The sequence below is a fragment of the Somniosus microcephalus genome, chromosome 15, assembly GCF_052327205.1.
Source record: "Somniosus microcephalus isolate GS21.2 chromosome 15, FLI_Smic_1.0, whole genome shotgun sequence".
Taxonomy (NCBI): Eukaryota; Metazoa; Chordata; class Chondrichthyes; order Squaliformes; family Somniosidae; genus Somniosus; species Somniosus microcephalus.
In genome coordinates, this window is record NC_141001.1 from 53,100,537 (window position 1) to 53,113,592 (window position 13,056).

Consider the following 13,056-nt stretch of genomic DNA (forward strand, 5'->3'; position numbering starts at 1 on the left):
CTATGCGAGAACGCAACGGAAAGACGAAAGCAACGTGAAATACTTGGTTGAACTGCGGAGGCTAGCAAAAGACTGTCAGTTTAGGGACAACCTGGAAGAGGCACTGAGAGACAAATTCGTGTGCGGAATGTTGAAGGAAGAAACACAAACGACTGCTTGAAGAGAACAATCTTCCACTTGATAAGGCTGTCCTTATCGCAGCATCAAGCGAAGCCGCAGTGAAAGGAACTGCGGAAATGCAGCTAAAGGCAGCGGCACTCAGGGTACAACAAATTACTTCGGGTACAACGAAATGCTATCGTTGTGGAAAGACAACACACGACCAGAACCAATGCTGGTTTAAAAACCAAGAATGTAGGAAATGTGGCAAGCTTGGTCACATAGCTAAGGTATGCCGGTCAGGGAAGAAGACCAACAATAATGAGTCACCACAAAAGTGGTACAGAAAGGTACATGAGGTGACTAGGAAGAGTCCGGAGGAACAGAAGTCGGACTCACACTCCAACTGCAAAGGACTGGATAGTTTGAGAGTTCACAATGTGGGTAATGAAGCTGACCGACAAACTATCTGGATCACACTACAGATTGCAAAAGTCCAAGTGAAAATGGAAGTGGACACCGGATCGGCGTTGACGGTCATGAATAAGCATGACTATAAAAAGTTATTCAAGCATATTCCACTACGGGATACGGAACTAGTACTACAGACATACACGGGGCACAAAGTATTCCCCATCGGAAAGATAGAAGTCAAGGTGAGATACAAGGATAAAGATTACCAAAGGATGGACCTGTATGTGTTGCCTGAGGGAGGTCCACCACTTCTGGGACGGGAGTGGATCCAGAAAATAAAGATAGACTGGCATTCACTAAACACCATGACGGTGGATTCCGGAAAGGAAGATGTCAGACCTGAACGGTTGTCCAGAATATTGGACGAAGCTAAAGAGGTATTCCAGCAAGGACTGGGAACACTGCGAGGAATTAAAGCAAAGGTTAAGATTGCAGAACATGCAAGCCCAAAATTTTTCAAAGCCAGATCGGTACCATATGCGATACGACCAGCTGTGGAGGCAGAACTGGAAGAACTTGAACGATCAGGGGTACTGTCAAAAGTGGACTGGAGTGAGTGGGCCACGCCCATTGTTCCCGTCATGAAGTCTTCACGTAATAAGCCAGGGGGACCGGGGAAGGTCTGCATCTGCGGAGACTTCAAGATCACAGTGAATCCGGTGTTTCACACGGTACAATACCCGCCTCCGCGGATTGAAGATATCTTTGCTTCGTTGGCTGGAGGGAAACACTTCACCAAGATAGACCTGGCTCAGGCGTGCTTACAAATGGAAGTCGAGGAAGAGTCACGCCAGTACCTCACCATCAACACACACAGAGGATTGTATCATTATAATAGACTGGTTTTTGGGGTAGCTTCGGCTCCAGCAATTTGGCAGAGGGCCATGGAGCAGGTATTACAAGGAATTCCAAGCACGCAGTGCTACTTAGACGATATCCTAATTACGGGAGAAGACGAGGAAGAACACCTCACAAATTTGAAACTGGTGCTCACCAGGTTGAAGGAATATGGCCTTCGAGTTAATCGCAAGAAGTGTGAGTTTTTCCGAAAACGGATCTCGTACTGCGGTCATGTCATTGACCGAGAGGGGCTGCACAAGTCACCTGACAAGATAGAAGCTGTCGTGAAGGCCCCCGCTCCAGAAAACGTATCACAGTTAAGATCATTCTTGGGGTTGATTAATTATTATCACAAGTTTCTGCCAAATCTATCCACGGTGCTGCATCCGCTGAATGCTCTGTTGCGGAAAGAAATACCATGGAAGTGGAGTGAGGAATGTAAAAAGGCTTTTCGCAGAAGCAAGGAGTTGATTACCTCTGAAGAAGTGTTGGCTCATTTCAACCCAACGTTACCCCTTCGTCTAGCTTGTGATGCTTCCCCTTATGGAATTGGAGCAGTACTTTCACACAAGTTACCAAATGGCTCGGAAAGGCCAGTGGCATTTGCGTCCCGATCATTGACCTCCGCGGAGCAAAATTATGCTCAAATAGATAGGGAGGCCCTCAGCCTTGTGTGGGGCGTGAAGAAATTCAATCATTACCTGCAAGGTAAGAAGTTCACATTACTGACAGACCACCAGCCGTTGGTGTCCATATTCAACCCAAACAAGGCCGTGTCCACCATGACAGCACAAAGGTTACAAAGGTGGTCCGTGTTACTTGGGGCACACCAATATGACATCGAATACAAAAGGTCCAAACAGCATGGAAATGCTGATGGGTTATCGCGCTTGCCATTGCCGATAGTAGAAGAAGCGACTACATTGGACCCGGTAGAGATGTTCCACTCATCCATAGTGGAGTGTCTACCAATAACAAATTCGATGATCGAAAACGAAACAAGAAATGACCCGACTCTTTCACGAGTCTATGATTTAACGGTGGAGGGATGGCCAGCACAGGGCGAACCAACACTGCAAGCATTTTCACAGAGGAAAGAACAGCTGTCAGTGTGTAGAGGAACCCTGATGTGTGGATCTAGAGTGGTGATTCCACCCAAACTTCAAAAGAAGGTGTTAAAGGAGCTGCACGAGGGACATCTGGGTGGAGTGAAGATGAAGAACCTAGCAAGAGCGTTTGTATGGTGGCCAGGCATCGATGTAGACATCGAAGAAATCACTAAGAACTGCCTAGGATGTCAGAAGGTTCAGAACGCGCCACCACAGGCTCCGCTGCATCCACGGGAGTGGCCCTCATCTCCTTGGCAAAGGGTACACATCGACTTTGCTGGTCCATTTATGGACTCAATGTTCCTAATAGCGGTGGATGCACACTCCAAGTGGCCGGAGGTAATAAAGATGACCACCACCACCACGGAAAAAACCATCACAGTGTTAAGGACTATGTTTGCTCGGAATGGCCTGTTCTGATAATGGACCGCAATTTGTGTCCGAAGAATTCAAGAAATTCTTAAAGAGCAATGGGGTTAAGCACTACACGTCAGCCCCATACCATCCCGCCTCCAATGGATTGGCTGAAAGGTTTGTCCAGACCTTCAAGAAGGCCATCAAGGCCATGGGTAATGAAGACATTAATTTACAACATAAGGTGGATAGCTTCTTGTTGGCGTACAGGAATGCAACACATGCGGTCACAAATCAAACTCCCGCCATGATGTTTTTTAATAGACGACTAAGATGCCGGCTGGATTTGCTCAAGCCAAACGTCAGAAGGGACGTAGAGAACCGGCAATTCCAGGGCATGAATGAAAGGGCCACTAGATCTTTTCAGATAGGTCAACAAGTTTTGGCCCGGGACTACCGTACCGAGAAATGGCAGCCTGGAACTATTGGAAAAAGGCTAGGGCCGTTGATGTATAGGGTGGATCTTGGGGACAGTATAATAAGGCGCCATGTTGACCAGATCATAGGGTCAGCCACAACTGGCCAACCTACTTCACCACCTTACCCGGTTACTGTTGAAACCGAGATACCCAGAACACCTACCTCCGATCTGGTAATACTGGAATCAGAGGAACCTGACACTGTCTTTCAAGCCGAATCGACTTTGTCAGAAGCACCTACTACCCCACCAGGAATGACGACACCACTGAGGCGTTATCCGGACAGAGTCCGGAAACCTCCAGAGAGACTGAATCTGTGAACTGTCTTGCATAAAGTTGTATATATGTTATAATGTATGTTTAATGGGAAATACGTATGTTGTAAGCTAAAAAGGGAGGATTGTAGTGTATGTAACCATCTACCTTTAAGAGACTATGGCCTAGAAATTCAGTGCCCTTAGCGCCGATTTTGCGGCGCTAGAGGGCCTAGCGCTGCAATTGGTGCCGGCGCCAAAATTGCCTGGGGCCCTTCCGCCGCGGTAGACCGGTAGCGCTGCGCCGGCACCGATGACGTCATCGGTGTGCGCAGCGTCCCGGTTGCCATGCCGACGGGCCCCAGCGCCGAAATTCAGTTGCGGCCGCCTCGCCCGTGGCAGCCGCAACTAAGACTCTGGCAACAGAGTCTTACATGACTTTGCGCCGGCGCATTAAAGGCCCCGCGGCGGCCGGCCGCTTTCCCGCCGGCCGCCTGGCCGCAGCTCCCTCCCCGGACTTCCCCCCCCCCCCCCCCCCCCCCCCCAGAACAGAAGCAAGCCCGGCACTTGTCCGAGGTGCCGGGCTCATTTTTAAAAAGATTTTCGCGGGCCGCGGCCGGGTGCAGGCAGCTCCTCAAGGGAAGGAGGAGGCCTGCACTTCCCGAACCTGCCACACCGCAGCGGGCACCGCAGCGCCGGAATAGCGCCGAAATTCAGCGCGTTGCGCCAGTTTTCAGGCGCAAACAGCTCTCAGCAGCGCCGGCAGCCGTTTGGGCGCAGAACTATTGAATTTTGGGCCCGACCAGCGCGACTTAGCTCCGGCACTAACTTCCGGCGCTAAAGCCCTGGCTGCGCCAAAACTCAATTTCTAGGCCTATGTATGTAACCGTTCACCTTTAAGAGAACTATTTTAGGTGTGGCACTACTTGTTTGGCTTCTGTATACGGTAATACCGACGGTGACCACACCAGTATATAAGTGCTGTGGCATGACTTATTGGGCAGATTCGCCCTGACCTTCGAATAGTAAAGCCCTGTTGTATGTTACTCCTGAAGTCTGTGTCGTAATTAACTGCACAACCCACAGACTTTACAACAGTGTTGTAAACTACCTCATCATCTTTGTTTGTACAAACCAAATCAATGCTTAGTCATATGTGTCGAAAGAAGGCCTAGGAGGACGTGTGAAAAGAGTGACTACAGTTCAGAACTGAATCTTGATAAATACATAACAGTTTCCTGAGCAATGTCATTCCTGCTGGATCAGGATCTGTATTGACTCATATAAATAGAAAATCTGCTAATCTTTGGCCCACAGCCTGTTTAATCATTAATTCAGTGATCCAATCCAAAACAGAAAACACAAGATAAATATTCCACCAATTTTATAACCTCTCTCAGTTGTCGACACTTGCTAGGATACAGTTCTGGGACTATACATTACCTCTCTTAATCTGCCATTCTTAATGTAAAGTAATGATTTTTGTATACATTTTATTTTTACATAATTCTTTTGCCCCACAGGATAGTGGATATGTGGAACAGACTGCTAAAAAATATTTAATTGTGGGCGAATTAATATCTTTAAAAGGAATTGAATCAATACTTGTCAAGAAAGTGGCTGAGGGTTACATTGAGATTTTACTAGATCTGTTTGATTCGTATGGGGGTTAGAAAGAGAGTACAGAGGTGGGGAGGGAGAATTGAGGTAGTCATGCATGGACTACGGAAAAAGTAGAATTAATGGGGCAAATTTTTTATCTCATTTCAAAATTTCCCATGTTCTTATAAATGTTCCCATCTATGCCAGGATTCCAAACACAACTATCAACCTGGAAAGGAACTGCTGAACCTAATTGTCTGCATGTTTTCTACCATCTGCCTGCATCTTCAAAATGACAATGCATCAGGGAGAAAAAAATTACAAAATCTCTGTCATGGTAAAACCTTCGATATGAGTATAGCTCACAGATCATTATTATCATTGCGGACAGGGTCATGTTCTCAATGCAAATTGGATGCCCCCTGTGTGTGAGATACAGGTAATAAGTAACACAGTGAGACACTGCCAGAAGCTTACCTAATGGTCAGCTCGAAAGGCCAAATGTTGTCTACCTCCAAAAAAGATTAGAGAGTGAAGAAGTTTACGACAAAGGAGGAGGATACATTTTTCCAAACAAGGGAGTGGAAGGGGCGATCGGGGCCAAGAAATCAGATACAACAACAACAACAACAACAATGTGCATTTATATAGCACCTTTAATGTAGTAAAACATCCCAAGGCGCTTCATAGGTGCATTATCAATCAAAATTTGACACCGAGCCACATAAGGAGATATTAGGGCAGATGGTCAAAGAGGTAGGTTTTAAGTAGCGTCTTAAAGGAGGAAAGAGGTGGAGAGGTTTAGGGAGGAAATTCCAGAGCTTAGGTCCTCGGCAGCTGAAGGCATGGCCACCAATGGTGCAGCGATTAAAATTGGGGATGCACAAGAAGCCAGAATTGGAGGAGCACAGATATCTCGGAGGGTTGTAGGGCTGGAGGATGTTATAGAGATAGGGAGGGGCGAGGCCATGGCGGGATTTGAAAACAAAGATTCAGATCAAGATAGCTGAATCTGTGCCACTTTTGTGACAAGCGCGATGTTCTTTTTAGGCTGTGTGAAAGTGATCATGCCCAAAGTGGGCAAGAGCTTGATTTAAATAATATAATACATTTAAATTAAGCATGGTATGATTATCCATCTACCTAGGATGGAATTGCACTGTGCACAGTTGTTGCCTTTTGTGGAATGGGTTGAAAGACAGCTCCATATGTAAGAAACCTTTCAAAGGACCCGAGGCTTTTACTCCCTAGTTTTAGTAAAATTTTAGGACTTTTTTGTAATGGCACTCTCAGTGGCATTCAAGATAACTTCCCACTTTAGCTTTTTTGGCTCCACCTCCTTCCAGGCTAATGTGCTGCCCACTATGTTATCTGATGGTGGCTGATGCATTGGTCAGTATGGTCAGAACTTTCATCTGCTTTCACACTGAATAATAACAGCAGCATGAAATGGCTGCCTGACATCACCTTACTGCTGCTGCATTTAAAACAAGGTTTACAGTGCTAAATTCTGCAAGAGGTAACTAGGCAAATTGACAGATCGCACTCTCCCAGCAGAGAGTTGCACTTGAGGGAGTGTGAGTCGGAGAATCAGTGCTGCAGTGTTGTAATCCTATCTCCACCTCCCCCTCCCTTCCCTCCCTTTGAGTACGGATCAGTGAATTTACCCCTTTGCCCAGGGATGCTGAGGCCGATTTTAGTCTGCCAGCTGATTTAACTAGTTCAGCACAAAACTGGAGATCAAATCGGAGATCTTCTGATCTATATGGGCTAGTACCATAATATACATCTCCGTTACACCACCGTGCCTTTCATTGCATTTGTAAGTGTATCAAACTGTCTATAAAGATGCCTGGTGCACTCATCACATAACAGCAAAAGAAAAAAAGAAAAAACTTGCATTTCTACAATGCCTTTCATGACCTCACGACATCCCAAAGTGCTTTACAACCAATTAAGTACTTTTGAAGCGTAGTCACAGTTGTAATGTAGGAAACGCAGCAGCCAAATTGCACACAGCAAGGTTCCACAAACAGCAATGAGATAATGACCAGATAATGGGGTTATTTTGGCCAAAGGATGAAAACAGTTGCTAAATGGGTGTAGTGCTAATAGGACTACCCTGTTTGAAAGTTTGGATTTAGCTCACAACTTTGGTCCTAATTGCTGATTACCATAATTTGAACGTGCCTGGAGGTGCTAAACCAGAAACCTACAGGTTTAGCACTCAGGTGCTGATTGGACATAATTTTCACGCAGCAGTATATGTAGGTGCCTCACACCCACTTCCAATAAAGGTGTGGAGTGCTCTGGCTGGCACACAGCGGCACGTTGCAGGATGGCTCAGGGACCGAGGGAGAGGACGCACAGGTTCTCGGATGCAGTACTGGAGGTCCTGCTGGAGGAGGTCCAGAGGGGCAGGGATGTCCTGTACCCGTACGGGGGAGGGATGTCACCTCGCCCTCCTCACCCTTCTGTCCCTTTCTCTTGAGCAGCTGGTGCTGCTCTGCCTGGCCTCATGTCTTCCTCACATTCCTTGTCCAGACCAAGGGGGGCTCCTAGCAAGATGCCCATGACCAAGCACTCCCTTTCTCCCGGTGACATGAGGTGGAGTAGCTCAGCATGCACTCTTTTTAGGTGAAGTCTTCAGAGAATTTCCAGAACAAATGTTGCTCGAGTATTAGTGAAATCTTGACAACGTGTCCCAGGAAGCCTCTCGATGTATTTCAGAGGTCCTCCTCACAGCTCCAGCAGCAATGAACGTGAAATGGTGAGCATCCCTTTAAGTAGCGCTTGAAATCCACATCAACATCGTGTTTACTCCTGTTCAGCTGGTCGCTAGGACAGGGCGTTAGTTGAAGCGCTAGCCACCAAAATGCTGTGCAGCCTCTTTAATGAGCACCAGCAGGCATTTTAAGTGACAATCAGCTGTTTAACAAGCCTCTGGGTGTCCATTCCTAGCGCTGGCTTCAACTCCTTTACCAAGTGACGTCTTGCTCTAAACGTTGGCTAAACCGATGTTTCTGCTTAAGACCCCATTTGGCCACCTCAAAGGCTCTTTAGTGCCTAAGGTATTCAGCGAAAATCGCCCCAATGTGTTTGTGATGTTGAAGGATAACTTTTGGAAACGGGATAACTCCCCTGCTCTTCTTTGAAATAGTGCTATGGGATCTTTTACGTCCAGCTGAGAAGGTAGAAGGAGCCCCCGTTTAACTTCTCATCTGAAAGACGGCACCTCTGACAGTGCAGCACTCCCTCCGTACTGCACTGGAGTGTGAGCCTAGACTATGCAATAAAATGAACAGAAACAAAATAAAACAGAGGGGGAAAAATTGGGTTGCTTTGCGCCTCCCGTTAGCGCCCCCACGGCGCAAAGCCCCTAGCGCCTCGGTGCAGTGCTGCTAATTCAGCGGGAGGTTACCGGCGGCGGGAGCCAGTAGCGCCCTGCAGCGCTGTGCCTTCGGCAGTGACGTCATTGCTGTGCGCAGCGCACCGCTCGCGCACTGGCCACAAACTTCGGTCACGCCCCCTGACCTACCACCGGACGATTTGTCCGACTGGGTCAGAGTGGCGTTTTTGCAGCTGCGGCGGTGCAAATTAAAGGACAGGTGCCGAGCAGCCATTTTGTTTTTGGCCGCCTGCCAGCACCTGCCCCCTTCCACTTTTTTATGTGGGGTGCCAACCGCGATCGGTCTTATTAATTTTTTTTAGCTGTTTTACCAGCACCCCGCTCCCCGGTGGTCCAGCAGGGCCCCAGTGCACGCAGTGCTAGGCCCCTCCCCTTTAATCAGGGGCAGGAGGCCTGTAGTACCGCGGCGCTACATGCCGACGCACGTGGCGCTGTTGCACGTAGCTGCACAATATTCAATGGTAGCGCCCCAGGAAGGAGGGAGCACTTCCAGTAGTGCCCCGCCTCCTGCTTGGGGCGCTACCACTGAATTTACAGCGCAGGGCGCTACCTTTTTCGGGGCGCTACTTAGTGCCCCAAAGGGGGGCGCCGTAAAATTTTTCCCTCATAATCTGCAGTGAGTTTAGGAAATAATTTAGCCTCTGAATACCTGACATTCATAAACTGCTGGAGTTTGGAAAACAGCAGTGACCAATTTCAGAACAATCTGAAATCAGCCATGATTTCACAAATAACTACCTTAAGTGATCAGTTTCAAAGATCTCTTTATGCGATGAGGTTCAGATAATTCCTAAATAATTCAAGCTTCACTTTGAAGGTCTGTGTTATCATCTGGACTGCCTTGCATACTTGAAATTGTTTTGCAGGGCGGATCGTAGAAATGTATGGCAAACCTCTCAGCAAAGCAATATTTATTAGTTACCACCCTTCAGCATCTTTCATACTAATCTGGCTGATTTTATGCCAGAACTTCCATTCTCCATGGGGGGGTGCTTGAAATCATAGGCAGAGTAGAACACTGATTCCTCACCCCCACACAAATAGATCTGTTACCAAATGGATTCCAGGGAGAAATTCAAGTTGACATTATTGCAAGCTAATCTTTGTCCCCTTTATATCACAGCACTGATGCCACTCCTGAGGTTCCTGACAGCGCAGCAGTTTATATGAGGTAATACTGCTGCCTCTGCAGGCACTGAAAGTTTCCTTAAGATGTGCTTTTCTTTCAGACTTTCAACAACTTGCACTTATCTGCCTTCACCATAGCAAAAATCCAAAGACACTTCATGACTAAATAAAGAGAAACTGTTTCCAGTGGCTGAAGGGTCGATAACCAGAGGACACAGATTTAAAGTGATTGGCAAAAGAACCAGTGGCGACATGAGGAAAAACTTTTTTAACACAACGAGTGGTTAGGATTTGGAATGCACTGCCTGATAGGGTGGTGGAAACAGATTCAATAGTAGCCTTCAGAACGGAATTGGATAAATACTTGAAGGAGAAAAAATTGCAGGGATATGGGAGTGAGACTAACTGAATTGCTTTTCAAAAGAGCTGGCACAGATGGGCCAAATGGCCTCTTTCTGTGCTGAACTAGTCTATGATTCTATGAGGGGAAGTATAGCGACCAGTAGCAAATAAAACACTACCTCCGCCATTTTCTCCTGCTACTAAGCCTACTGGTACAGGCTAGCATTGTGATCATTTGCTTGCTGCCATATAGGAATACAGGAATGTACAGGACTTGAAGAGAACCTTCTTGCCAGTCCCAAAGTTTGAAAAATACCATACATTACTCAATAGGGTTAACGTGACTAGCAGCAGTGCATATTGGAACTTTGGGTGCACGCTACCCACAACCATTAAAATGACTTAATTTATATATTCACCATCTCTGTGTAGAGTAGTTAAATTTAAAATTATTGTTTATTTTCTCTCTTCTGAGCTTGAGGCTAGGGTTCAATTTATCTACAACATTGAACATCACAAATTGTTAGGGATGGTCAGCAGCCAGAAATGAAAGTCACACATCATAACATTGAAGTAAGTGCACGTGTGCAATCGTGAATAGGTGCTGTGGAATCCAACACCCTCCTTGTAAAATGGGGCAGGTTCCACAGGACAAGGTGCTCCAGCATATGACACAATTGCTTCGATTGGACTAGACACAGTAATCCAAAAGGAGCAATGAAAACATGAGCACAAGCTGGAATGATGTTAAGCAAGTTGAATGCTAACAAAAGACTGAAGGAATGAAATTCCACCTTTTCATCATTTTAGGAAAAACATGTTGGCATGAGAACAAAATGCAATTTTCCAGAAATGTGCTGTATCTTTTTGAAGTACTAGTTCCTCCGCATTCCACAGACAGATGGATATCTCTCTCATTATTTTCAGTGATGACTCATGAGATTGGCTAGTCAAGGCCTGCTGAAAAACAGTATTCCTAAACCAGTTCAGCCACATTTTCAGATTAAATGGTTCATTTAATCAACATATAAATAGTGATAATGAATGTTCTAGATGTGGTTTGTGCCTTTAACAGGGATTTCCACCCTTGTAAAATTCCCTCTGCAAAGTACAGAACAATAGTGGAATTGAGGGCAGTCAACAGCTGCCTCTTTTCAACAGAACAAAAGGGAAACTTAGAAAACAAAATCATAATGTTAGTGCGTGTATCTATTAGACACTCTGGCTACGAATTTAATTCTGGAGGCAGGATGGGGGCGGGACAGCTGGTTTCCGAGTTTCGGTCCCTCTCCCAGCTGTCTCCGCTGTGCAGACGTGATTTTCCCTTGATTAGCTTTGTTAAGCCTGCCCTGCGGGCTTACTGGCCAATTAACAGGAAGCGGGTCTGATGATGTCATTTGATGACCGTCATCAGCTGGTTTCCTTAAAGGGACCACGTCCACATGGAGTTTGACAGTTCTGTCAATGTTTGACAGCACTGAGGTACTGCAAACACTGACAATCAATGCATAAAGGTGACCGCTTGCACCCACCAATGGCTCCCTCCATATGCTTATGGAGGGAGTCACAGCAGGCAGGAAGGTTCTCTTCCCTTCCAAGGGCAGAAGAGACATCCCCAGGACACCAACATACCTTGCACCTCCACCCAACCCTCTCCATCTACTTTATCACTTCCCCATCTCACGAGCCACCCCTCACACTCACCCTCATCCTACTGCAAGCATACCAACTAACAACACACAAGGGTAGGCACCTGAGAGGTTCAGCCAATGTCCATGTGAAGTTTCTGGTAATGTGTTGTCATACAGTGCAATCTATTTTTCCAACACTGCCCCTTATTGGACAGATCTGAGCACACCTTGAGAAGTGTCTTACTGAGTTCCAGTGAATGTTGAGACATAACTTCTCCCTCCATCCACCACCCCCCACCCCCGCTATAGTGATGAGTGTGCATGGAATGGCTTGGACATTTAAAAAATCAAAAATCAAAATCAACTTTTATTGTCATTGTTAGTGCACAAGTGCAGTACAACGAAATGTAGGCTTGCGGCTCCCAAGAGTGTACATTTGGATTAAGACACGGTGCTGGTGTGGGATGGTGTCAACCTTGCGCATCATGTGGCAGCCAAGGTTTACAGCATCAAGTGATAAAAATTTGGCCAGCAATGTTGTCAGGGGCTGATGCCCTGTGTCCAGTGCAGCATCAGGTGATGGTGGCGAAGGTTGGTGATGTTGGTGTTGGGGATGATTGTGGAAGGATTCGGAGGACCAAGGCCTGATTGTTTCACTGGCTTTGATGTTGCTGCAATAGATGGCAGCTGCAGGTGAGATGACAGAAGCGATCTGTCACTGGTGAGAGAGGTTCTCCCAATAGAAACATAGAAACATAGAAGATAGGAGCAGGAGTAGGCCATTCAACCCTTCGAGCCTGTTCCGCCATTTAATGACATCATGGCTGATTATCCAAATTCAGTACCCTGTCCCTGCTTTCTCCCCATATCCCTTGATCCCCTTAGCCTTAAGAAATATATCTAACTCCTTCTTGAATATATTTAAAGAATTGGACTCAACTGCCTTCTGTGGTAGAGAATTCCACAAGTTCACTGCTCTCTGGGTGAAGAAATTCCTCATCTCAGTCCTAAATGGCTTACCCCTTATCCTTGGACTGTGACCCCTGGTTCTGGACTCCCCCGCCATCGGGAACATCCTTCCTGCAACTAATCTGTCTACTTCTGTTAGAATTTTATAAGTTTCAATGAGATCCCCTCTCATTCTTCTAAACTCTAGCGAATATAAGCCTAATTGACCCAATCTCTCCTCATACATCATTCCTGCCATCCCAGGTATCAGTCTGGTGAATCTTCGCTGCAGTCCCTCCATGGCAAGAGCATCCTTCCTCAGATAAGGCGACCAAAACTGCACACAATACTCAAGATGTGGTCTCAACAAGGCCCTGTACAACTGCA

The 13,056-nt window shown here is 46.6% G+C and overlaps 1 protein-coding gene across 4 annotated transcripts in view; it reads left to right on the forward strand.

Moving 5' to 3' along the window:
* Positions 1-13,056, forward strand: part of eps8l2 (EPS8 signaling adaptor L2) — a 282,983-nt gene that overhangs the window by 38,044 nt on the left and 231,883 nt on the right. The window contains exon 2 of one of the 4 annotated variants that reach the window (XM_086007782.1): positions 9,744-9,791. The exons of the other annotated variants lie outside the window; for them this stretch is intronic. The gene's annotated coding sequence lies outside the window, so the exon portion shown is untranslated. The remainder of the gene's footprint in view (positions 1-9,743; positions 9,792-13,056) is intronic. 4 annotated transcript variants of the gene reach the window in all.